Raw genomic sequence first — 24,717 nt, 5'->3', positions numbered from 1 at the left:
TCCACTATCATCCAGGGAAAGCAAATGTAGTGGCCGATGCTCTTAGTTGGAACCCCAGCTCCGACGAAAACAGTCTGCAAAGCTTGAGACCTGAATTCCAACAAGAATTTGCCAAACTCAACTTGTTAATGATCGCGGAAGGCACCATATCAAACTTGGAAATAAAGCCCGACCTTGTGGAGAGAATTAAAGAAGCTCAGCCTGGTCACCCCAGCATTGAAGGAATTAAAAGAAAGGTGAGTATGGGCAAGGCCTCGGAGTTTGTCATAGGCGATGATGGAATATTACGGTACGGGGATAGACTCTGCGTGCCAAACATAGAGGACCTCAGACAGCAAATCCTAGCTGAAGCACACACCACTCCATATTCAATCCACCCTGGAGGAACCAAAATGTATAGGGATATTCAGGAAAGATTTTGGTGGCACGGTATGAAGAGGGACATAGCCACATTCGTTGCATGTTGCGATTCTTGTCAACGCATAAAAGATGAGCATCAAAAACCAGCCGGACTACTGCAACCAAACAAAATACCTGAGTGGAAATGGGATGAAATAGGGATGGATTTTATTGTCGGACTACCTCGGTCACGACACGGGAATGATGCCATATGGGTCATCACCGATAGATTAACCAAGGTGGCACATTTCATTCCAGTAAAGACAACCTACAACACTCAGAAGCTTGCCAGGATTTATCTCTCCCGTATAGTTGGTCTGCATGGAGTCCCGAAGACTATAATATCCGACAGAGGCACTCAATTTGTCTCGAGATTCTGGGATCATTTACAACAGGCTCTGGGAACTCAATTGGCCTTCAGTACAGCCTACCATCCCCAGACTGATGGACAGACTGAACGCGTAAACCAAATTTTAGAAGACATGCTGAGAGCATGTGTCCTCACCTATGGAACCAGTTGGGAAGAAAGTCTGCCATATGCCGAGTTCGCATACAACAATAGCTACCAGGCCAGCCTGCGAATGGCACCTTTTGAAGCCCTATACGGACGGAGGTGTCGTACCCCGCTAAATTGGTCAAAGACCGGAGACAGCCATATCTTCGGCCCAGACATGCTCAAAGAAGCCGAGGAAAAAGTCAAGCTAATCAGGGACCGACTCAAGACCGCTCAAAGACGACAGAAGAGTTATTACGATCAGAAACATGGTGGGGTCAATTTTGAACCCGGTGAATTTGTGTACCTACGAGTATCACCTATGAGGGGACTGCAACGGTTTAAGATTAAAGGGAAGTTAGCACCAAGATTCATTGGACCATTCTGCATAGTGGCATGAAGAGGCACTGTAGCCTACCAGCTAGACTTAACCGAAGACTTGTCCGACATTCACGACGTGTTCCACGTCTCTCAATTAAGGAAGTGCGTAAGCAAACCAGAGAAGCAAGTATCCCATGAGAACATTGACGTGCAGCCAGACCTCACTTATCGGGAACGCCCAGTAAAAATATTAGAGGAGTCTAAAAGGAGAACCCGACAGAAAACCATCAAGTTTTTCAGAGTTCAGTGGAGCAATCACACCGAAAGTGAAGCAACTTGGGAAAGAGAGGATTTTCTTCGGACAGAACATCCATACTTATTTAAGGATCAGCTGAAATCTCGGGGACGAGATTTTTCCTAAGGGGGTAGGTGTTGTGACACTCCAAAATTTTTATTTGGTTTTTAGCAAAAACTTTGTGGTTTTTGAAAAGAGGCCATTTAAAATTTTCCAGAAAACCTTCCTCTTAAAAACATCATTGGCAAGGATTTTTTTTATATCTTCTTCAAAATTATGGTGTTTGATCATTTAAAACTCTTTCTCTGATGGTTTCCTTCTCAAAATGTATTTTTGGAAATTATTCCTTTTCTTATAAAAAGGAACTCTATGAATTTTTAGGTTTTTCTTATCTTGAAAACTCCCATGGTTTTACCATGTCTCCTATAGTAAAGCTTCTCAAAATCCCCCCCTCCACCTTTGAACAATCTAATTTCTCTATCTCAACAAGTCCAAGCAAGTTTTGGATTTTAATTCAATTATTTTATCTCCCAAATCATTTCTGCCAATTATTTTGAGCCTAAGTGATTTTCAAAGCAAGTACCTCATTTTCTTTGAATTTTCACCTCAAACCAACTCCCCTGGATTGTCTTTAGTACCCACAACTTAGAACCATCTTGATCCACTCTTCTTCTTTTCAAAAATTTCAAATTTCACTCACTGCAAGTTTGGACCAGATTTGACAAATTTGATGAAATTCATATCTACACTTCTCCAAAAATTCCACCAAAGTTAAGGCAGCCTCCTGGTGCAATGAGAGGCCACCCCACCAAGTTTCAGCTCAAGCAGAGCCTCCCTCATACCAAAAACATTCTATCGAACACCTGAGCTGCACTGTTCCTTTGCATTTTCAGAAAAATTCAGAAAGTTCAGAGATGCAGCGCCGTTTCTTCGTCAGTGATCGGTCACCTGTCCACAGTGCGCTTGGCACGTTGCACGCGACCCCTTCTCCCTGGCCAGCACCCCCGCACGCGCACTTGGCGTCTTCCTGGCGTCGGTGGCGCCCTGAGCCGCCCGCGCCGGCGTGTCTTGCGGCGGCCGAACCACCGTAGCGGCCGACAAGTAGAAGAACGGCGGCATAACACCGTTCCGCGCCGCCCTTTGCTCCCTAGCTCTACGCGTGGCTCATGCATGCCAGCGCATGCCCGTGGCACCGTCGCCGTGGCCTGGCAAGCACGGAACGTGCTCCCTGCCGCCGACGGGCCCGTGCCGCCCCGTTCTGTCGAGCTCGCCCAAAGCACCAAATCCAAGCATGGTTAGCACCTAAATGGAACCGGTGGACCTCCGCGATGACGCCCAACTCCCTAAACCTCCCCGACCAAGCTCTGCGCCGCCGTAACCTTCACCGGAGATCCCCGTTCACGGCCACCGCCTCGGATCGCCTATAAAAAGGACCCCGAGCTCGCTCACGAGCCCCACACCTTCATTGCACCTCTCCAAGACCCTGCCAAGCCACCAGAAGGACCTCGAGGAGGTCTCCTCCCCCAATTCCGGCCGCCCCGATCCGCCTCGGCCACCAGCTCGATTCGCTCCGGTGAGGCCGTCCCCGGCGCCCAAATCTCGTCTATAGCCCCCTCTAGCACCCAGTAAGCTAACATTAGCATCAATTTGGCCTTCGCAGCTCTCTCCGACGAGGCCCTCGACCACCCGAATCGCCGTCCGCCGGAGCAAGGCTCGCCGCCGACGTGGTACCCGCCGGCGACCACCACCACCACCAACCAACGCGGAATGGTGCCCTGAACACGGAGGTACCCTCCGATCCCCCTGCCTCGCCGTGGATCGCCGCCGGCGACCACCGCGGCTCTCGGGCACCGGCGAAATCTGCCGCCCCGTTTGAATATTCAAACCTGACGGGCGGGACCCGCCGTCAGCCTCTCTGTCCTTTCTAAGCGAAGCGTTTTCTGAAAACGCCTTCTGCCAAATACGCTTTCCCTCTGGGCTGGCGTAGTTGCTACCGAAGCGTTTTCTGTTTTTATAAGTTCGCCCCTGGGAACTTTCTGTTTCATTACAGATGGGTCCTTGGGTTAAAACCCTTATAACTTTTTAACAGAAAGGAATTTTTGAGTGATTCTTTTTCTGTCCTCTTCAGATTTTTGTCTAGTTTTTTATCATATTTATTTGAAAAATATTTGGTATAATTTTTGTGCACCTCACGGTATTCACGATAGCGCGTATATTTTCTTTATACCGTAGATACCGAAGGAGGTGACGGGACCGCAAACTTCACCGAGCTAAGCTCCGACTACTCTGAACCAGGCAAGCATGTTTGAACTTTTGTTATGATGATTGTTTTGGCATGTTTGCATTAAGTAGTTTCATGGCATGTTGATGAGTATACCGATAAAATGTCATGTTACATGCAACATGAGGCAAGTGAGTTTCGAAAATCCATAAGTGGATGGATGTGAGTATGCATGGCCATGTGTTGGCATGAGGATGGGTAAGATGGCAGTGTTGTAGCATGCCAGTCTTATGCCAGACTATATGACTTCAGTGTCAACCCGTATCATTCTAGTTCCTTCCATTCTTCCTTCCCTGTACTACCACATGTTTTCCGCAAGGAATATGGCGTAGTAAGTTGTAAACCGCTTACCTGGTACACACCAAAAAGGAGAGGCCGTGATGATGGTTCCATGGCCCTGGATTAAAGCCAGTCATCCGGTCAGGGGGCATGGGTGTTTCCGGTTGGGACCGAGGGGGGCACCCCTTAGAGCGCGCGTATATAAATTTGATCCCATGCTATTCGAGATTGTGATCTCCCCGTCTCAAAAGTTTTTCTTGGACGATGTCTAGGGTGATTCCTAGCATCGAGAGGTAGGATGGGTGTGTACTGGTTAGCTGTGTTTTCTTCCGAAATACCGTAAACGGAACTAGTCCTTCGTGACTACGGAAATCCGTTGGCTGTGGGAAATTTTTGTACAAACTCTGCATAGTCATATATTCCTTGAATCATCTATTCCATGTCCAAGTTCAGTATTATCTTATCCTGACAAGTGCCAGTTTTGATGACAGAGACTCCGGTGAATCGCATGAGTGCTAAGTCCGGTTAGATGATTATTCCTGTGGATGGACTAACCCGTTTATTTTCATGAATTGGATGTTTATTATGAGTATTATTTACTTGTGAATAAAGCCCTTTATGTGGCGTTGCTCAGACGCCCGACTGTGGCATTTCTTTTAAAGCCCTTTATGTGGCGTCGCTCAGACGCCCGACTGTGGCATTTCTTTTCAAGCCCTTTATGTGGCGTCGCTCAGACGCCCGACTGTGGCATTTCTTTTAAAGCCCTTTATGTGGCGTCGCTCAGACGCCCGACTGTGGCATTTCTTTTAAAGCCCTTTATGTGGCGTCGCTTAGACGCCCAACTGTGGCATTTCTTTTAAAGCCCTTTATGCGATGTCGCCTAGACGCCCGACTGCGGCGTGATTTATTTATTTATCTTCCTATCGAGGTGTCGCTTCCGACCCTAATTGGGTTTACATTTATTTTGTTGGGTTTTTGAGCGGACTACCGCCGACTCCCTTTTTACCTGTCTTGTTTTTACGAATTAATGTGCCACTGTTAAAAGTTAAACATGACGCATCCATGCATGCATTTGTTATATCTTACGTCCGAACTGTCTTGCGAGTACTTTCAAAGTACTCACCTGGCTTATTGATTTGGCCAGATGCTGACGAAGGCGATTTCATGGATGAAGATTTTGATAGCGAGTCCAACGCCTAGAGGAATCCTAGTCAGTCTCGTACGACCCTGGATTTGGTCACTGTATCATATCCGCTTCCGCTACCAAATAAATTCATCGAGCCTCACCTCGACACTCGATGAGATGCCAGTTTTAGAGTCTTGTATCTCTCTCCCCGCTGTGTTTTTCCACCACCGCCCTATCCTCGAGTCAGTAGTATGCCTCCACACCACTGTGTCATGTCCGCCATTATGTATAATTATTGGCGTGCTTGTAATAATTTGGTTGAGCAACCGTAGTTCGACCCTGTAATATATTTTATGCTACTGGCTTATTGTATCAAGAATTTGTCTACCGGTAAGGAGAATTTTTCTCATACTGGACTCAAAAGATTGGTTTCTCAATAAATATTTTTATTGGAAAACCGGTCGTGACAAGAATTCGGGGCTAGATCGTGGAAATCTAGCCCGTAGTGGAACATGAGTCCATGGACGAAGGGGTGGAGGGGAAATCCTAACCCGCGGATGAAAGTGGGGGATGAATACCACCCTCTCGTTGGGCTCCGAGGTGGGGACGATCTGCCCCTTGGCCGGAAGCCGGTGGGCAATTCCTTGGGCCAAGTACCCCGCTTCCCGGAGCTCCGTGATGTTCCCCTCCATGACGGAGGAGGCCATCCACTTTCCCTGCGTTTCGGATCCGGACATGGTTGGAGTGCTTTTTGGAGGCAGAAAGGATGGAAGCTTGGGCGCTGGAGCTCAAGAACGGATGGGCAGAGAGGAAAGAAGGCATGGGTGAAAGAATGGATCCTTATCCTCTTATAAAGTCAGTGAATGTCAAGCTCCTCCCCACTCGCCTTAAAACTCGCCTATTCCCCAAGGGCTCCCCACGGCGCGTTGGATTACCCACGCTCGTATTGATGATAATCCCGTGATAAGGGGACACGATCTCTGCTTCGATAAGACGTGCCAATGAAAACCGCGCCTCGAAATATGGAGTGGGAAGCTAAAAAACAGTTCGAAATAATAAACGGGCAGGGACGTAACGTCTCGCTACAAAAAGTTGTAGTAGATGGGACTTGTGAAATATTATACTCTTTGCGGCTATGTGTGGAGCCTGTCTTACAGAGCTGGACACATTCTCTGTTCAAGGACTACTTTGAAGTATTCGGAGGAGGAACTTGCCTTGCAATGCCGAAGACAATCTGCGCGCCGGACACATCGTCATTGAAGCCTGGTTCAGGGGCTACTGAGGGAGTCCTGGATTAAGGGGTCCTCAGGCGTCCGAGCTATGTGACGTGGGCCGGACTAATGGGCTATGAAGATACAAGGCAGGAAAATTCCTCCCATGTCCGGATGGGACTCTCCTTGGCATGGAAGGCAAGCTTAGTGTGCGGATATGAATATTCCTTTCTTTGTAAACTGACTCTGTACAACCCTAGCCCCCTCCAGTGTCTATATAAACTGGAGGGTTTAGTCCGTAGAGGCAATCATAATCATACAGACTAGACAATTAGGGTTTAGCCATTACGATCTTGTGATAGATCAACTCTTGTAACCCCTATACTCATCAAAGTCCATCAAGCAGGACGTAGGGTATTACCTCCATCGAGAGGGCCCGAACCTAGGTAAAATATCATGTCCCTTGTCTCCTGTTACCATCAATCCTTAGACGCACAGTTCGGGACCCCCTACCCGAGATCTGTCGGTTTTGACACTGACAGTTGCCCCGACCCAGACCGGCGGCACGCGGACCCATTCGCGCACTACTCCTGTCCAGGAGTAGCGCTCGATGGGGGATGGCTGCGGCTGCGGCTCAGGCTTGACGCAGCGTCGGGGAGGGGACAGCGGGGCCACCAGCGGTAGCGTGCAGTCGCCCGCCGCGGAGATGGCAATTGCATGCGCCATTGCCGCCTCATACCGAGTCTCCTCTTCCTCCACCGCCTCCGCCCTGCACCGCTCGTCCTCCTCACTCTCCTGGTAGACGGCCGCAAGGGCCGCCTGGTAGGCATCCTCCGCCGCCTGGTCCTCCTTGCGGATGACGAGCGGCGGCGGCGGCACGCCGCGGTCGACCTCGCGCACGCCCCGTCGCCTCGCCTCCTCGTGCTCGAAGGCAAACCACCTCGCCCAGTTGGGCGAGTCGGCGGCGTAGGCGGCGTCGCGGCGCTGCTCCGGCGTCAGCAGCGCCCGCCGGCGCCGCACCTCCTCCGCGTGCGCCCTAGCCGTCTGCAGAGCCGCCGGCACTGGGATCCTCTTCGGATCCATATGCCAGTCGTGCGGCACGGTGGCGTCGGGGTACGGGAGAGGCATGCGGTGCTGCCAGTTCCACTCCGCTTGGTGCACTGGCACGTTCACGCGCTGCCTCTGTCAGCAGAGGCGGGAGGAACTCTAAGGGGAAAGGGATGGCGGGGGCCTTGCTGCTGCTGGCGCCAGAGAAGAGCCCCATCTGGATGTGGTGGTGGTGGCTAGGGTTTACCAGCGACGGGGGAGCAGAGCTTGCTAGATGTGGACGACGAGTTTGGATGAGGACGGCCCCGCCGCACAGTCGACTTAAAAAAGGACGATCGCCGTCGCTGATGCGTTGGTCCGTGGTCATAAATTAAGCTGACCGCGTGGGCAGTGGGTAGTTGGACGGCCGCTAGGTGTGGACGCGGTGGACACCGAAAAGGCGCGCGTGGCGTCCGTTCTGCGTCCGCGCCGACGCATTTGGGGCGCAAATTTAGGCCGCAAATGCGTCAGTGCGGACGCGAAGCGGACGTGATTTGGGTTTGGGTCGGCGCGTTGGGCCGCCACTTTTGTCCGTGCCGACCCAAATGGACGCAGGCGGATGAAATGGGTCGCCCCATTGGAGTTGCTCTAAGTATTGCACATCTAAGTCCTATGTCATTGAACTTACGTCAAGATTCGTATTTTCTTTTTTTCTTCTTTATTTTCTCTCTTTATTCTTGATTCACTCACTTAGATCTGCAATAGTTAGGGCATAGCTAGATGTGCTCTAGACACACCCATATGCCGTAAAAAAACATATTCCATATTTACTTTCGGATGTGCTTACAAATACCGGATTATGCGGATTCGAACACCGGATTACGCAAATTCAAAAATGTTATGGTTATCGCGGGTCGGGAATGATCATTTACCGTATTCATGATATGCTTTGAACTAAAATTATACACAAACAATGAGCAAATATTATGCGATTAAAATGAGCCAAATAAATCACTAACAAGTCTATGTCTTGTCTCATAAGCAAAAAGATATCATTCATGTATTGCTAGTTAATACTTAAAACTTCTCCCATAAATCGGGTTTGGAATTTAAAATGTCGGATTATCCGACTAGAAAAAAAGAATTATCCTACTGTGTCGTATATTTGCAATACCATATCCTATCAATCGGGCTTGGATTTAGATCCGATTGTTGTAGGATGTCGACAATCTCTTATCGTATCCTATAAAAACTGTTTCGGGTGAAAATTATCCTAACCACTTTCACCCTTAGATAAGATTGAGTTTGTGACACTTCTCATCATTGATTAACAGAAATTCCAGCAGACTACACCGTCTTAGCAAGTTTATTCATGTTTTTACCCCTTTTAAAAGGCTGCCCCGTTCTATGGGGTATGTTCGAAAAAACCATCTCATGTGGAGCGGTGGGTCGGATGCCCATCGGTGGCGCATTCCTCCGAGAAGCTTTTTCACGTCGGATGGGGTGTGGGGCAATGCCGGTTCTTTTGAGCAAATTTTGAAGAATTCGAGTCTGCAAAATCAAAACCATAAACAAACTCGATTTGGCATGAAAAATCTCAAGAGAATCCTGGAGATCCTAGTGTAACTTAAAATCCTAAAGAAAAATAGATTCTGGCCACCACGCAGAAGATTTTCAAGCATGACTGACTTCCCCAACTTGTTCTGAACCATGTCCGATCCAGTCCTCTATACCGAAAATGAATTAGGGATTTGGAAGCGGCAATGACGACTTGGCCTCGGAGGAAGCGATGGCGGCAACAGTTGGTGCCGAAGAAACCCTAAAACCTCTTGTAGTTGCAGGTATCATAAACCAGTATCATGCACATAATATTACCACCACGATGCATAGTATGATACACTAGTATCATGTTCTCCCTTCATTTCTTCATTCGTAGAATCTCAATATGATTTTCAACTATTACTACTTATACAATTTAAGAATACATAAAGCACCAGATGCTATTAAAATGAGCCAAATAAATCACTAACAAGCATATGTCTTTTCCTCAAGCAAAGATAGCATTCATGTATTGCTAGTTGATACTCAAAAGCTCTCCCATAAATCAGATTCGGAATTAAAAAGGTCAGATTATCCGTCTAGAAAAGACATATTATCCTATTGTATAGTATATTTGCAATACTGCATCCTATCAACCGGACTCAGATTTGGATCAGAGTGTTGTCGGATGTCAACAATCTCTTTCTGTATCCTAAAAAAAGGGATTCGAAAACGGTTTCGGCCGAAAATTGTCCTAAGCACTTTCACCATAGATAAGATTGACTTTGTGACCCTTTTATCCATGTCTAGTATAAAATCCAACGAAGTACACCATCTTATCAAGTTTGTTCAGTTTTATCCCTTTTAAAGGGTTGCCCCGTTCTATGGGGTATGTTAAAAAAAAACTATCGCAGTGGAGCAGTGGGTTGGATGCCCATTGGTGGCGCATTCCTTCGACAAGCTTTTGACGTAGGATGGGGTGTGGGGCGAGGCTAGTTCTTTTGAGCAGATTCTGAATCTGATTCTGAAAAATCAAAATCATAGAGGAACTTGATTTAACATGAAAAGTCTCAATTGAATCATGCAGATCCTACTGTAACTTCAAATTCTAAAGAAGAAAAATACTTGATTCTCAAGATTTCCGCAAAGGTGGGTTTAATCTCTTTCTCAAAAAAATTGAAAAGACCAAAAAATATAAAATGTTGGAAAAGGTTAGTCACTCTATAACAGATATTTTTTGGTTTTGCATAGGGCATGATAAAAGGTCTTACATTTTGTTAAGGAGGGAGTACAAGTTTACAACCTCCTGCAAAATTCTACTGTGGAGAATCCAAAATTCTGAGACAATGTTTCACGCAGAGGACATTTCTACCACCTTGGGAGTTGTTAGAGCATTTACAATCGGACTCTCCAAATTGACCAGACGGACGCAGGACCACTGACGAGACAATGGAGGGAAGGAAAAAGTTGACCCAACCGTACCCCTCAAAAGCCTACTTAAATGCCCAGGCGTGTCCGGTGTCCTACGTCTCCCGCATAGGATTTAGCCCACCACAGAGCATCTTTTGTCTTTACTATTTTTTTTTCATTTTTCTCTCTCCTTCATCAATTACATGCATATGATCCGACGTATAGAAAAAAAGTGAGGTACATGATTGTGGACGGACAAATAGGAAGTTAAAATGAACATGACCGAACACTAACGGGCCAAATGCCCAGTCCGGCTGTAGATGCCCTTGACTCTTCTCTGTTCTTTTGAGCAACAAGCTCTTGACACTTGAGCACTGATGTGTGCTGCTCGGGGTCGACATATTTCCTTGTGCGGACTAGGTGACGGATTCAGCTGCCCTGCGGTTTGGCGGAGATGAACCAGCAATTGGCGTTTGTGGGAAGCAGGCCGCCGAATTCAGGTTTTGATGCTGTCTGGTAGCATCGGCAGCTAGCTGGTGCCGTTGGGTGGAGGGAGCATGACATCGGTTACCCGCCCGCGAGGGTTCCTGTCCCTGTCGGCCCTTTCCCTTCCCTTTCCATGAGTTTTGCGGTCATGGAGCAGCACGAAGCAAGACGTGGCGCTAAGAATATACTACTCCTTTCCCGCAAAAAAAAAAAAGAATATACTACTCCCTCCCTTTTCCAAAAGTCAATCATGCTTAGTTTAGACTAAACTAGCGTTATTTAAAATATTATAATAAATAAATAAAATACAAAAAGACAATTTGTGATGAATCTAATGATACTAATTTTGTATCGTGGATGTTGATAATTTTTTTCTTCAAATTTGGTCAAACATATACGCGTTTGGCTGTTAGAAAACAAACTATCCATTAACTAGTTAGGTACACGTGCATTACATGCATGAGATTTGGCAACCAAATTATAAATAAATAACACACTATAGCATGTAAGCTTTGAGTCATATATGCATGATGTAGATGCTCGTTTAATTCTTATAGTTCATCTCATTTAAAATCAATTAGTTTTATAAAAAGTTAATCTATCTCAAGATTCATGGAATTGTGCGTTGTAAAACATAAAGTAAAAAACAAATAATGGTAATTCATCTAGAAAAAAATTAGGCAATTATGATATGGAAGATTTTAGAACAAAGGAGAAGTGCTTGTGTTTTGAGGTTTGTGCATTATGCTTAAGTTCAACCATGGAGTCTTCTAGATTGTACATGTGGCGGAATCAGATGGAATGTAGATGATATCCGACTGCCAGTAGTGCTTGGATTTGCCATCTCTGTACCGTCGGATTAGCTTCATTTAACGACCATCTTTCAAAGTTATTGGCACACTATATAAGGGTATAGATATGCTTTTGAGATGAGGGGGTATCTACTAGCATACCTGCATCCTCCTATTCTATCCAAAAAATGTAACGTTCCAGCATACCTGCATCCTCCTATCCTATCTAAAAAAATGTAACGTTCCTGTTGCGCTCGTTTTTCGTCTTCTATGATTGATAGGACCACACGGCCCCTCCTTCCTCCCCGTCCAAACCCTAGACACTCTGATCTGATATGATCTGATCCGATGGGCCCTTTCCGGTGGTCACTGCCACCAGCAAGCAACACACACGAGGAACAGTTCCTGGACACAGCGTTCTTCCGCCGCGCCCCTTTTGTGCTAGACTCACCATCAAGCATCAAAGTCCGGTGTAGTAGGCGCACCAGATACTGCTTTGCTCCTCCTCATGTGAGGATGGATATGAATTCCATCAACGTTGAAACAAAAGAATCCCTTGCCTTTTTCACTTCAACTCGAAAACGCACATCTAGCTCTTCCATTTTCTCTTCTGAATGTGGCAGCGACGAGCATCTTAGGGCGACGGGTGGGCGTCACTAAGCTCTCCCCTAACAATTGCCTGGAGGAAGAAGAGACACATCCCATGAGGTGGCGGGAGGTTGGAGGAGGGCCGGCGCGAACACCTGGCTACCAAGCAATAAAGAAGGTGCAAGTTACTGTTGTCCCCAGCCCTCTAGTGCTACATCCATATGTAACTGTTTCTCACTGAGAACATGTACCATGTGTTGGCCGCTCAATTCTTTTTTCCGTCCATTCATGGATGCATCTGTGTTTTATGCTTATATCATATAAATCAATTGAAGTGCAATCATCTTTCGTAAGTGGGTTCTAGTGATAATGACAATATGAATTGAAGACTAATCTTGTGCGCTAATTATTTACAAGGTGGATTAGTGAAAGAGGTTAAAGCAATGGTGTTTGTGGATCCCTAATTATTAAAGAGAAAAGATGGTGGTATACTCAAGCATTCATAAGTATTTTACATTCTCTTGAGTATAGGAACACCACACATTAAGAGGGGTGCTCAATGAAAGTAAGGTGGAACTCAACTCTCATGTGGTGCATTCCTCTATAATCAGCAAAATATACCCAATTAATTTCCTATACCATATGACACTACCATAGCCCAAGAAAAGTTCTTGAAACATATCAAATGAGCCTAAATACACAGGCCGGAAGTTCTCTTCGGAACTTCCAGAGTGCCCGGAATCCGGCATCTATTCTGGAGTCAATTTAGAAATTGATCAAGGGATCTGATAGCTCGATGTTCTACTCCAGAATTAGTGTCGAAATTCGGATTGTCGAAATGTTACACCGGAACTTCCAAAGCAACTTCTGAAAGGTTACTTCTGAACTTCCGAAGCAACTTCTAGAAGGTGTTTGATGCATTCCGATGGCCACATTTGGAAGTGGGACTATATAAGCCCACTTCTTCTTAAGTCTATTGACTTTTGAGTTGTTCATATTCTTTCTCTTGCTCCATTTCTCGAAAGCTAGAAATGCCAAATATCATTCACATCGCTCCATAAAAAACACCACACCTTTGAGGGAAAAGATAGAGGAGCTTCCGTTCTACATTTCCACCAAAGGAAATCGAGTTCCCCTTTGATTTCATTGAACTTTTATTACTCTTGGAGGTTGGAGACTCCCACACGGATAGGAGGTCTTCAATGAGGAATTAGTTTGTGATTTACCCCTAGATGTTTGTAAAGGTTTGGAGGCCGCCTCAAGGTCTACCTCTAGTGGTTGGGAATTGTTGGGGAACACAGTAATTTCAAAAAAAAAATCCTATGCACATGCAAGATCATGGTGATGCATAGCAACAAGAGGGGGAGAGTGCCGTCCACGTACCCTCGTAGACCATAAGCGGAAGCGTTATGAGAACACGGTTGATGTAGTCGTACGTCTTCACAATCTGACCGATCCAAGTACCGAACGTATGGCACCTCCGAGTTCAGCACACGTTCAGCTCGGTGACGTCCCATGAACTCCGATCTAGCAGAGCTTCGAGGGAGTGTTCCGTCAGCACGATAGCGTGATGACGGTGATGATGATGCTACCGACGGAGGGCTTCGCCTAAGCACCGCTACGATATGACCGAGGTGGATTATGGTAGAGGGGGCACCGCACACAGCTAAAAGATCAACTGATCAACTTGTGTGTCTTGGGGTGCCCTCTGCCCCCGTATATAAAGGAGAAAGGGGGGAGGCTGGCCTCCTCCTCCTAGTGGGAGTAGGACTCCCCTTTCCTAGTCCCACTTGGAGGAGAAAGGAAGGAGAAGGGGAGGAGAAGGAAAGAGGGGGCGCAGCCCCTCCCCTAGTCCAATTCGGACTAGGCCCATGGGGGGCACGCGGCCAGCCCTCGTGGCTTCTCCTCTTTTTCCCTTAAATCCCACTAAGGCCCATATGTACTCCCGTATTCCCGTAACTCCCCCGGTACTCCGAAAAATACCCGGATCACTCGAAACCTTTCCGATGTCCGAATATAGCCTTCCAATATATCGATCTTTACGGCTTGATCATTTCGAGACTCCTCGTCATGTCCGTGATCTCATCCGAGACTCTGAACAACCTTCGGTACATCAATTCACATAAACTCATAATACCAATCGTCACCGAACGTTAAGCGTGCGAACCCTACGGGTTCGAGAACTACGTAGACATGACCGAGACATGTCTCCGGTCAATAACCAATAGCGGAACCTGGATGCTCATATTGACTCCTACATATTCTACGAAGATCTTTATCGGCCAAACTGCATAATGGTATACGTTGTTCCCTCTGTCATCGGTATGTTACTTGTCCGAGATTTGATCGTCGGTATCTCAATACCTAGTTCAATCTCGTTACCGGCAAGTCTCTTTACTCGTTCCGTAATGCTACATCTCGTAACTATCTCATTAGCTACATTGCTTGCAAGGCTTATAGTGATGTGCATTACCGAGAGGGCCCAGAGATACCTCTCCGACAATCAGAGTGACAAATCCTAATCTCGATCTATGCCAACTCAAGAAGTACCATCGGAGACACCTGTAGAGAACCTTTATAATCACCTAGTTACGTTGTGACGTTTGTTAGCACACAAAGTGTTCCTCCGGTACTCGGGAGTTGCATAATCTCATAGTCACAGGAACATGTATAAGTCATGAAGAAAGCAATAGCAACAAACTAAACGATCATCGTGCTAAGCTAACGGATGGGTCAAGGCAATCACATCATTCTCTAATGATGTGATCCCATTAATCAAATGACAACTCATGTCTATGGTTAGGAAACATAACCATCATTGATTCAACGAGCTAGTCAAGTAGAGGCATACTAGTGACACTCTGTTTGTCTATGTATTCACACATGTACTAAGTTTCCAGTTAATACAATTCTAGCATGAATAATAAACATTTATCATGATATAAGGAAATATAAATAACAACTTTATTATTGCCTCTATGGCATATTTCCTTCAGTCTCCCACTTGCACTAGAGTCAATAATCTAGTTCACATCGTCATGTGATTTAACACCAATAGTTCACATCTTTATGTGATTAGTTCACATCTCCATGTGACTAACACCCAAAGGGTTTACTAGAGTCGATAATCTAGTTCACATCGCTATGGGATTAACACCCAAAGAGTGATCATGTTTTGCTTGTGAGAGAAATTTAGTAAACGGGTCTGCCACATTCAGAGCTGTATGTATTTTGCAATTTTTCTATGTCTACAATGCTTTGCACGGAGCTACTATAGCTAATTGCTCCCACTTTCAATATGTATCTAGATCGAGACTTAGAGTCATCCAGATCGGCATCAAAGCTTGCATCGACATAACTCTTTACGACGAACTCTTTATCACCTCCATAACCGAGAAACATTTCCTTATTCCACTAAGGATATTTTTGACCGTTGTCAAGTGATCCACTCCTGGATCACTATTGTACCCTCTTGCCAAACTTATGGTGAGGTATACAATAGGTCAGGTACACAACATGGCATACTTTATAGAACCTATGAGTGAGGCATAGGGAATGACTTTTCATTCTCTTTCTATTTTCCGCCGTGGTCGGGTTTTGAGTCTTTACTCAACTTCACACCTTGCAACAGAGGCAAGAACTCCTTCTTTGACTATTCCATTTTGAACTACTTCAAAATCTTGTCAAGGTATGTACTCATTGAAAATATATCAAGCGTCTTGATCTATCTCTATAGATCTTGATGCTCAATATGTAAGTAGCTTCACCGAGGTCTTTCTTTGAAAAACTCCTTTCAAACACTCCTTTATGCTTTCCAGAAAATTTTACATTATTTCCGATCAATAATATGTCATTCACATATACTTATCAGAAATGATGTAGTGCTCTCACTCACTTTCTTGTAAATACAAGCTTCACCGTAAGTCTGTATAAAACCATATGCTTTGATCACTTTATCAAAGCATATATTCCAACTCCGAGATGCTTGCACCAGTCCATAGATTGATCGCTAGAGCTTGCTCACTTTGTTAGCACCTTTAGGATCGACAAAACCTTCTGGTTGCATCATATACAACTCTTCTTTGAGAAATCTATTAAGGAATGCAGTTTTGACATCCATTTGCCAGATTTTATAAAATGCGGTAGCTGCTAACATGATTTGAACAGACTTTTGAGCATCGATACGAGTGAGAAAATCTCATCGTAGTCAACACCTTGAACTTGTCAAAAACATTTTGCAACAATTCAAGCTTTGTAGATAGTAACATTACTATCAGCGTCTGTCTTCCTCTTGAAGATCCATTTATTCTCAATGACTCACCGATCAACGGGCAAGTCAATCAAAGTCCATACTTTGTTCTCATACATGGATCCCATCTCAGATTTCATGGCCTCAAGCCATTTTGCAGAATCCGGGCTCATCATCGCTTCCTCATAGTTTGTAAGTTTGTCATGGTCTAATAACATGACTTCCAGAATAGGATTACCGTATCACTCTGATGCGGACCGTACTCTGGTTGACCTACGAGGTTCGGTAGTAACTTGATCTGAAGTTTCATGATCATCATCATTAGCTTCCTCACTAATTAGTGTAGGAATCACTAAAACTAATTTCTGTGATGAACTACTTTCCAATTCGGGAGAAGGTACAATTACCTTATCAAGTTCTACTTTCCTCCCACTCACTTCTTTCGAGAGAAACTCTTTCTCTAGAAAGGATCCATTCTTAGCAACAAAATATCTTGCCTTCGGATCTGTGATAGAAGGTGTACCCAACAGTTTCTTTTGGGTATCCTATGAAGACGCACTACCCCGATTTGGGTTTGAGCTTATCAGTTTGAAACTTTTTCACATAAGCATCGCAACCCCAAACTTTAAGAAATGACAACTTTGGTTTCTCGCCAAACCATAGTTCATACGGTGTCATCTCAACGGATTTAGATGGTGCCCAATTTAACGTGAATGCAGCTGTCTCTAATGCATAACCCTAAAACAATAGTGGTAAATCAGTAAGAGACATCACAGATCGCACCATATCTAGTAAAGTGCAGTTACGACGTTCAGACACACCATTACGATGTGGTGTTCCAGGTGGCGTGAGTTGCGAAACTATTCCACGTTGTTTCAAATGAAGACCAAACTCGTAACTCAAATATTCTCCTCCATGATCAGATCATAGAAACTTTATTTTCTTGTTACGATGATTTTTCACTTCACTCTAAAATTCTTTGAACTTTTCAAATGTTTCATACTTATGTTTCATCAAGTAGATATACCCATATCTGCTCAAATCATCTGTGAAGGTCGGAAAATAACGATACCCGCCGCGAGCCTCAACACTCATCGGACCGCATACATCAGTATGTATTATTTCCAATAAGTCAGTTGCTCACTCCATTGTTCCGGAGAACGGAGTCTTAGTCGTCTTTCCCATGAGGCATGGATCGCAAGCATCAAGTGATTCCAAAAGCCCATCAACATGGAGTTTCTTCATGCGCTTTACACCAATATGACCTAAACGGCAGTGCCACAAATAAGTTGCACTATCATTATTAACTTTGCATCTTTTGGCTTTAATATTATAAATATGTGTATTACTACGATCGAGATTCAATAAACCATTCACCTTGGGTGTATGACCACAGAAGGTTTTATTCATATAAACAGAATAACAATTATTCTTTGGCTTAAATGAATAACCGTATTGCAATAAACATGATCCAATCATATTATGCTCAACGCAAACATGAAATAACATTTATTTTAGGTTCAACACTAATACCGAAGGTAAAGGGAGTGTGCGATGGTGATCTTATCAACCTTGGAATTACTTCCAACACACATCGTCACCTCGCCCTCAACTAGTCTTTGTTTATTTTGCAACTCCCGTTTCGAGTTACTACTTTTAGCAACTTAACCAGTATTAAATACTCAGGGGTTTTCTATAAACACTAGTAAAGTACACATCCATAACATGTATATCAAATATACCTTTGTTCACTTTGCCATCCTTCTTATCCGCCAAGTATCGAGAGCAGTTCCACTTCCAGTGACCATTTCCTTTGCAGTAGAAGCACTCAGTTTCAGGCTTGGGTCTAGCTTTGGGCTTCTTCATGGGAGTGGCAACTTGCTTGCCATTATTCTTGAAGTTCCCTTTATTTTCTTTGCCCTTTTACTTGAAACTAGTGGTCTTGTCAACCATCAACACTTGATGCTTTTCTTGATTTCTACCTTCGTCGATTTCAGCATCACGAAGAGCTTCGGAATCATTTTCGTTATCCCTTGCATATTATAGTTCATCACGAAGTTCTAGTAACTTGGTGATAGTGACTAGAGAACTTTGTCAATCACTATCTTATCTGGAAGATTAACTCCCACTTGATTCAAGTGATTGTGGTACTTAGACAATCTGAGCACATGCTCACTGGTTGAGCTATTCTCCTCCATCTTGTGGGCAAAGTACTTGTCAGAGGTCTCATACCTCTCGACTCAGGCATGAGTTTGAAATACTAATTTCATCTCTTGGAACATCTTATATGCTCCATGGCGTTCAAAACGTTTTTGACGTCCCGGTTCTAAGCCGTAAAGCATGGTGCACTAAACTATCAAGTAGTCATCATACCGAGCTTTGTCAAACGTTCATAACGTATGTATCTTCTCCTGCAATAGGTCTGTCACCTAGCGGTGCATCAAGGACATAATACTTCAGTGCAGCAATGAGGATAACCCTCAGATCATGGAGCTAGTCCGCATCATTGCTACTAACATCTTTCAACTTATTTTTCTCTAGGAACATATCAAAAAAATAAACGGGGAGCTACATCGCAAGCTATTGATCTACAACATAGATATGCAAATACTATCAGGATTAAGTTCATGATAAATTAAAGTTCAATTAATCATATTACTTAAGAACTCCCACTTAGATAGACATCCCTCTAATCATCTAAGTGATTACGTGATCCAAATCAACTAAACCATGTCCGTTCATCACGTGAGATGGAGTAGTTTTCAATGGTGAACATCACTATGTTGATCATATCTACTATATGATTCACGCTCGAACTTTCGGTCTTCAGTGTTCCGAGGCCATATCTGCATACGCTAGGCTCGTCAAGTTTAACCCATGTATTCCACGTGTGCAAAACTGGCTTGCACCCGTTGTATCTGAATGTAGATCTTATCACACCCGATCATCACGTGGTGTCTCGGCACGACGAACTGTCGCAACGGTGCATACTCAGGGAGAACACTTATACCTTGAAATTTAGTGAGAGATAATCTTATAATGCTACCGCCGAACTAAGCAAAATAAGATGCATAAAGGATAAACATCACATGCAATCAAAATATGTGACATGATATCGCCATCATCATCTTGTGCCTTTGATCTCCATCTCCAAAGTACCGTCATGATCTCCATCGTCACTGGCATGACACCATGATCTTCATCATCTTGATCTTTATCAACGTGTCGTCACATGGTCGTCTCGCCAACTATTGCTTTTGCAACTATTGCTATCGCATAGCGATAAAATAAAGCAATTGTATGGGGCTTGTGAAGGAAATATGCTCTAGAGGCAATAATAAAGTTATTATTTATTTCCTTATATCATGATAAATGTTTATTATTCATGCTAGAATTGTATTAACCGGAAACATAATACATGTGTGAATACATAGACAAACAGAGTGTCACTAGTATGCCTCTACTTGACTAGCTCGTTAATCAAAGATGGTTATGTTTCCTAACCATGGACAAAGAGTTGTTATTTGATTAATGGGATCACATCATTAGTTGAATGATCTGATTGACATGACCCATTCCATTAGCTTAGCACCCGATTGTTTAGTATGTTGCTATTGCTTTCTTCATGACTTATACATGTTCCTATGACTATGAGATTATGCAACTCCCGTTTGCCGGAGGAACACTTTGTGTGCTACGAAACGTCACAATGTAACTGGGTAATTATAAAGGAGCTCTACAGGTGTCTCCAAAGGTACATGTTGGGTTGGCGTATTTCGAGATTAGGATTTGTCACTCCGATTGTCGGACAGGTATCTCTGGGCCCTCTCGGTAATGCACATCACTTAAGCCTTGCAAGCATTGCAACTAATGAGTTAGTTGCGGGATGATGTATTACAGAACGAGTAAAGAGACTTACCGATAATGAGATTGAACTAGGTATTGGATACAGACAATCGAATCTCGGGCAAGTAACATACCGATGACAAAGGGAACAACGTATGTTGTTATGCGGTCTGACCGATAAAGATCTTCGTAGAATATCTAGGAGCCAATATGGGCATCCAGGTACCGCTATTGGTTATTGACCGGAGACGTGTCTCGGTCATGTCTACATTGTTCTCGAACCCGTAGGGTCCGCACGCTTAAGGTTTCGATGACAGTTATATTACGAGTTTATGAGTTTTGATGTACCGAAGGAGTTTGGAGTCCCGGATGAGATCGGGGACATGACGAGGAGTCTCGAAATGGTCGATACGTAAAGATTGATATATTGGACGACTATATTCGGACATCGGAAAGGTTCCGAGTGATTCGGGTATTTTTCGGAGTACCGGGTAGTTACGGGAGAAGCAATGGGCCTTGATGGGCTTTAGTGGGAAGAGGAGAAAGGGCCAAGGGGCTGCTGCGCCCCCCTCCCCTCTAGTCCGAATTGGACTAGGGAAAATGGGGCCGGCCACCTCTCCTTCTCCTCCACTTCCTTCTCCCTTCCTCCCCTCTTGGTGGACTCCTACTAGGACTTGGAGTCCTAGTAGGACTCCACATCCTGGCCACACCTAGCCTTGGCCGGCCTCCTCCTCCTCCATCCTTTATATACTGAGGCAAGGGGCACCCCATGAACACAAGTTGATCCTCGTGATCGTTCCTTAGCCGTGTGCGGTGCCCCCTGCCACCATATTCCACCTCGGTCATATCGTTGTAGTGCTTAGGTGAAGCCCTGCGTCGGTAGAACATCATCATCGTCACCACGCCGTCGTGCTGACGGAACTCATCCCCGAAGCTTTGCTGGATCGGAGCCCGGGGATCGTCATCGAGCTGTACGTGTGCTAAGAACTCGGAGGTGCCGGAGTAACGGTGCTTGGATCGGTCGGATCGGGAAGATGTACGACTACTTCCTCTACGTTGTGTCAACGCTTCCGTTGTTGATCTACAATGGTACGTAGATCATACTCTCCCCTCTCGTTGCTATGCATCACCATGATCTTGCGTGTGCGTAGGAAATTTTTTGAAATTACTACGTTCCCCAACAGTGGCATCCGAGCCTAGGTTTTATGTGTTGATGTTATATGCACGAGTAGAACACAAGTGAGTTGTGGGCGATATAAGTCATACTGCTTACCAGCATGTCACACTTTGATTCGGCGGTATTGTTGGATGAAGCGGCCCGGACCGACATTACGCATACGCTTACGCGAGACTGGTTCTCCCGACGTGCTTTGCACATAGGTGGCTTGCGGGTGACAGTTTCTCCAACTTTAGTTTAACCGAGTGTGGCTACGCCCGGTCCTTGCGAAGGTTAAAACAGCACCAACTTGACAAACTATCATTGTGGTTTTGATGCGTAGGTAAGATTGGTTCTTGCTTAAGCCCGTAGCAGCCACGTAAAACTTGCAACAACAAAGTAGAGGACGTCTAACTTGTTTTTGCAAGGCATGTTGTGATGTGATATGGTCAAAACGTGATGAGATATAAGTTGTTGTATGAGATGATCATGTTTTGTTAAAGTTATCGACAACTGGCAAAAGCCTTATGGTTGTCTCTTTATTGCATAAGATGCAAGCGCCAAATAATTGCTTTACTTTATCACTATGCGATAGCAATAGTTGCAAGAGCAATTGTTGGCGAGACGACCACGTGACGACACATTGATATAGATCAAGATGATGGAGATCATGGTGTCATGCCGGTGACGATATAGATCATGATAGTACTTTGGAGATGGAGATCAAAGAAGCAAGATGATGATGGCCATATCATGTCACATATTTTGATTGCATATGATGTTTATCTTTTATACATCTTATTTTTGCTTTGATTGACGGTAGCATTATAAGATGATCTCTCACTAATTATCAAGAAGTGTTCTCCCTGAGTATGCACCGTTGCCAAAGTTCGTCGTGCCCAGACACCACGTGATGATCGGGTGTGATAAGCTCTACGTCCATCTACAACGGGTGCAAGCCAGTTTTGCACACGCAGAATACTCGGGTTAAACTTGACGAGCCTAGCATATGCAGATATGGCCTCGGAACATGGAGACCAAAAGGTCGAGCGTGAATCATATAGTAGATATGATCAACATAACGATGTTCACCATTGAAAACTACTCCATTTCACGTGATGATCGGTTATGGTTTAGTTGATTTGGATCACATGATCACTTAGAGGATTAGAGGGATGTCTATCTAAGTGGGAGTTCTTTAAGTAATTTGATTAATTGAACTTAAATTTATCATGAACTTAGTCCTGGTAGTATTTTGCAAATTATGTTGTAGATCAATAGCTCGCGTTGTTGCTTTCATATGTTTATTTTGATATGTTCCTAGAGAAAATTGTGTTGAAAGATGTTAGTAGCAATGATGCGGATTGGATCTGTGATCTGAGGTTTATCCTCATTGCTGCACAGAAGAATTATGTCCTTGATGCACCGCTAGGTGACATACCAATTGCAGGAGCAGATGCAGACGTTATGAACGTTTGGCTAGCTCAATATGATGACTACTTGATAGTTTAAGTGCACCATGCTTAACGGCTTAGAATCGGGACTTCAAAGACGTTTTGAACGTCATGGACCATATGAGATGTTCCAGGAGTTGAAGTTAATATTTCAAGCAAATACCCGACTTGGGAGATATGAAGTCTCCAACAAGTTCTATAGCTAAAAGATGGAGGAGAATCGCTCAACTAGTGAGCATGTGCTCAGATTGTCTGGGTACTACAATCGCTTGAATCAAGTGGGAGTTAATCTTCCAGATAAGATAGTGATTGATAGAATTCTCTAGTCACCATCACCAAGTTAGTAGAACTTCGTGATGAACTATAATATGCAAGGGATACCGGAAACAACTCCCAAGCTCTTCGTGATGCTGAAATCAACGAAGGTAGAAATCAAGAAAAACATCAAGTGTTGATGGTAGACAAGACCACTAGTTTCAATAAAAGGGCAAAGGGAAGAAGGGGAACTTCAAGAAAAACAACAAGCAAGTTGCTGCTCAAGTGAAAAAGCCCAAGTCTGGTCCTAAGCCTGAGACTAAGTGTTTCTACTGCAAAGGGACTGGTCACTTGAAGCGGAACTACCCCAAGTGATTGGCAGATAAGAAGGATGGCAAAGTGAACATAAGTATATTTGATATACATGTTATTAATGTGTACTTTACTAGTGTTTATAGCAACCCCTCAGTATTTGATACTAGTTCAGTTGCTAAGATTAGTAACTTGAAACGGGAGTTGCAGAATAAACAGAGACTAGTTAAGGGTGAAGTGATGATGTGTGTTGGAAGTGGTTCCAAGATTGATATGATCATCATCGCAGACTCCCTATACTTTCGAGATTAGTGTTGAACCTAAATAAGTGTTATTTGGTGTTTGCGTTGAGCATGAATATGATTTGATCATGTTTATTGCAATACGATTATTCATTTAAGCCAAAGAATAATTGTTATTCTGTTTATATGAATAAAACCTTCTGTGGTCATACACCCAAGGTGAATGGTTTATTGAATCTCGATCGTAGTAATACACATATTTATAATATTAAAGCCAAATGATGCAAAGTTAATAATGATAGTGCAACTTATTTGTGGCACTGCCGTTTAGGTCATATTGGTGTAAAGCGCATGAAGAAACTCCATGCTGATGGGATTTTGGAATCACTTGATTATGAATCACTTGATGCTTGCGAACCATGCCTCATGGGCAAGATGACTAAGACTCCGTTCTCCGGAGCGAGCAACTGACTTATTGGAAGTAATACATACTGATGTATGCGGTCTGATGAATGTTAAAGCTCACGGCAAGTATCGTTATTTTCTGAACTTCACAGATGATTTGAGCAGATATGGGTATATCTACTTGATGAGACATAAGTCTGAAACATTTGAAAAGTTCAAAGAATTTTAGAGTGAAGTGGAAAATCATCGTGAGAAGAAAATAAAGTTTCTACGATCTGATCGCGGAGACAAATATTTGAGTTACGAGTTTGCTCTTCAATTAAAACAATGTGGAATAGTTTCACAAACTCATGCCACATGGAACACCTCAGCATAATGGTGTGTCCGAACGTCATAACCGTACTTTATTGGATATAGTGCAATCTATGATGTCTCTTACCGATCTACCACTATCGTTTTGGGGTTATGCATTAGAGACAGCTGCATTCATGTTAAAAGGGCACCATCTAAATTTGTTGAGACGACACCGTATGAATTGTGGTTTGGCAAGAAA

This window comes from Triticum aestivum, chromosome 7A, assembly GCF_018294505.1.
Source record: "Triticum aestivum cultivar Chinese Spring chromosome 7A, IWGSC CS RefSeq v2.1, whole genome shotgun sequence".
NCBI classification, from domain to species: domain Eukaryota; kingdom Viridiplantae; phylum Streptophyta; class Magnoliopsida; order Poales; family Poaceae; genus Triticum; species Triticum aestivum.
The sequence above is the reverse complement of the archived record's forward strand: the minus strand, read 5'-3'. Positions refer to the sequence as shown.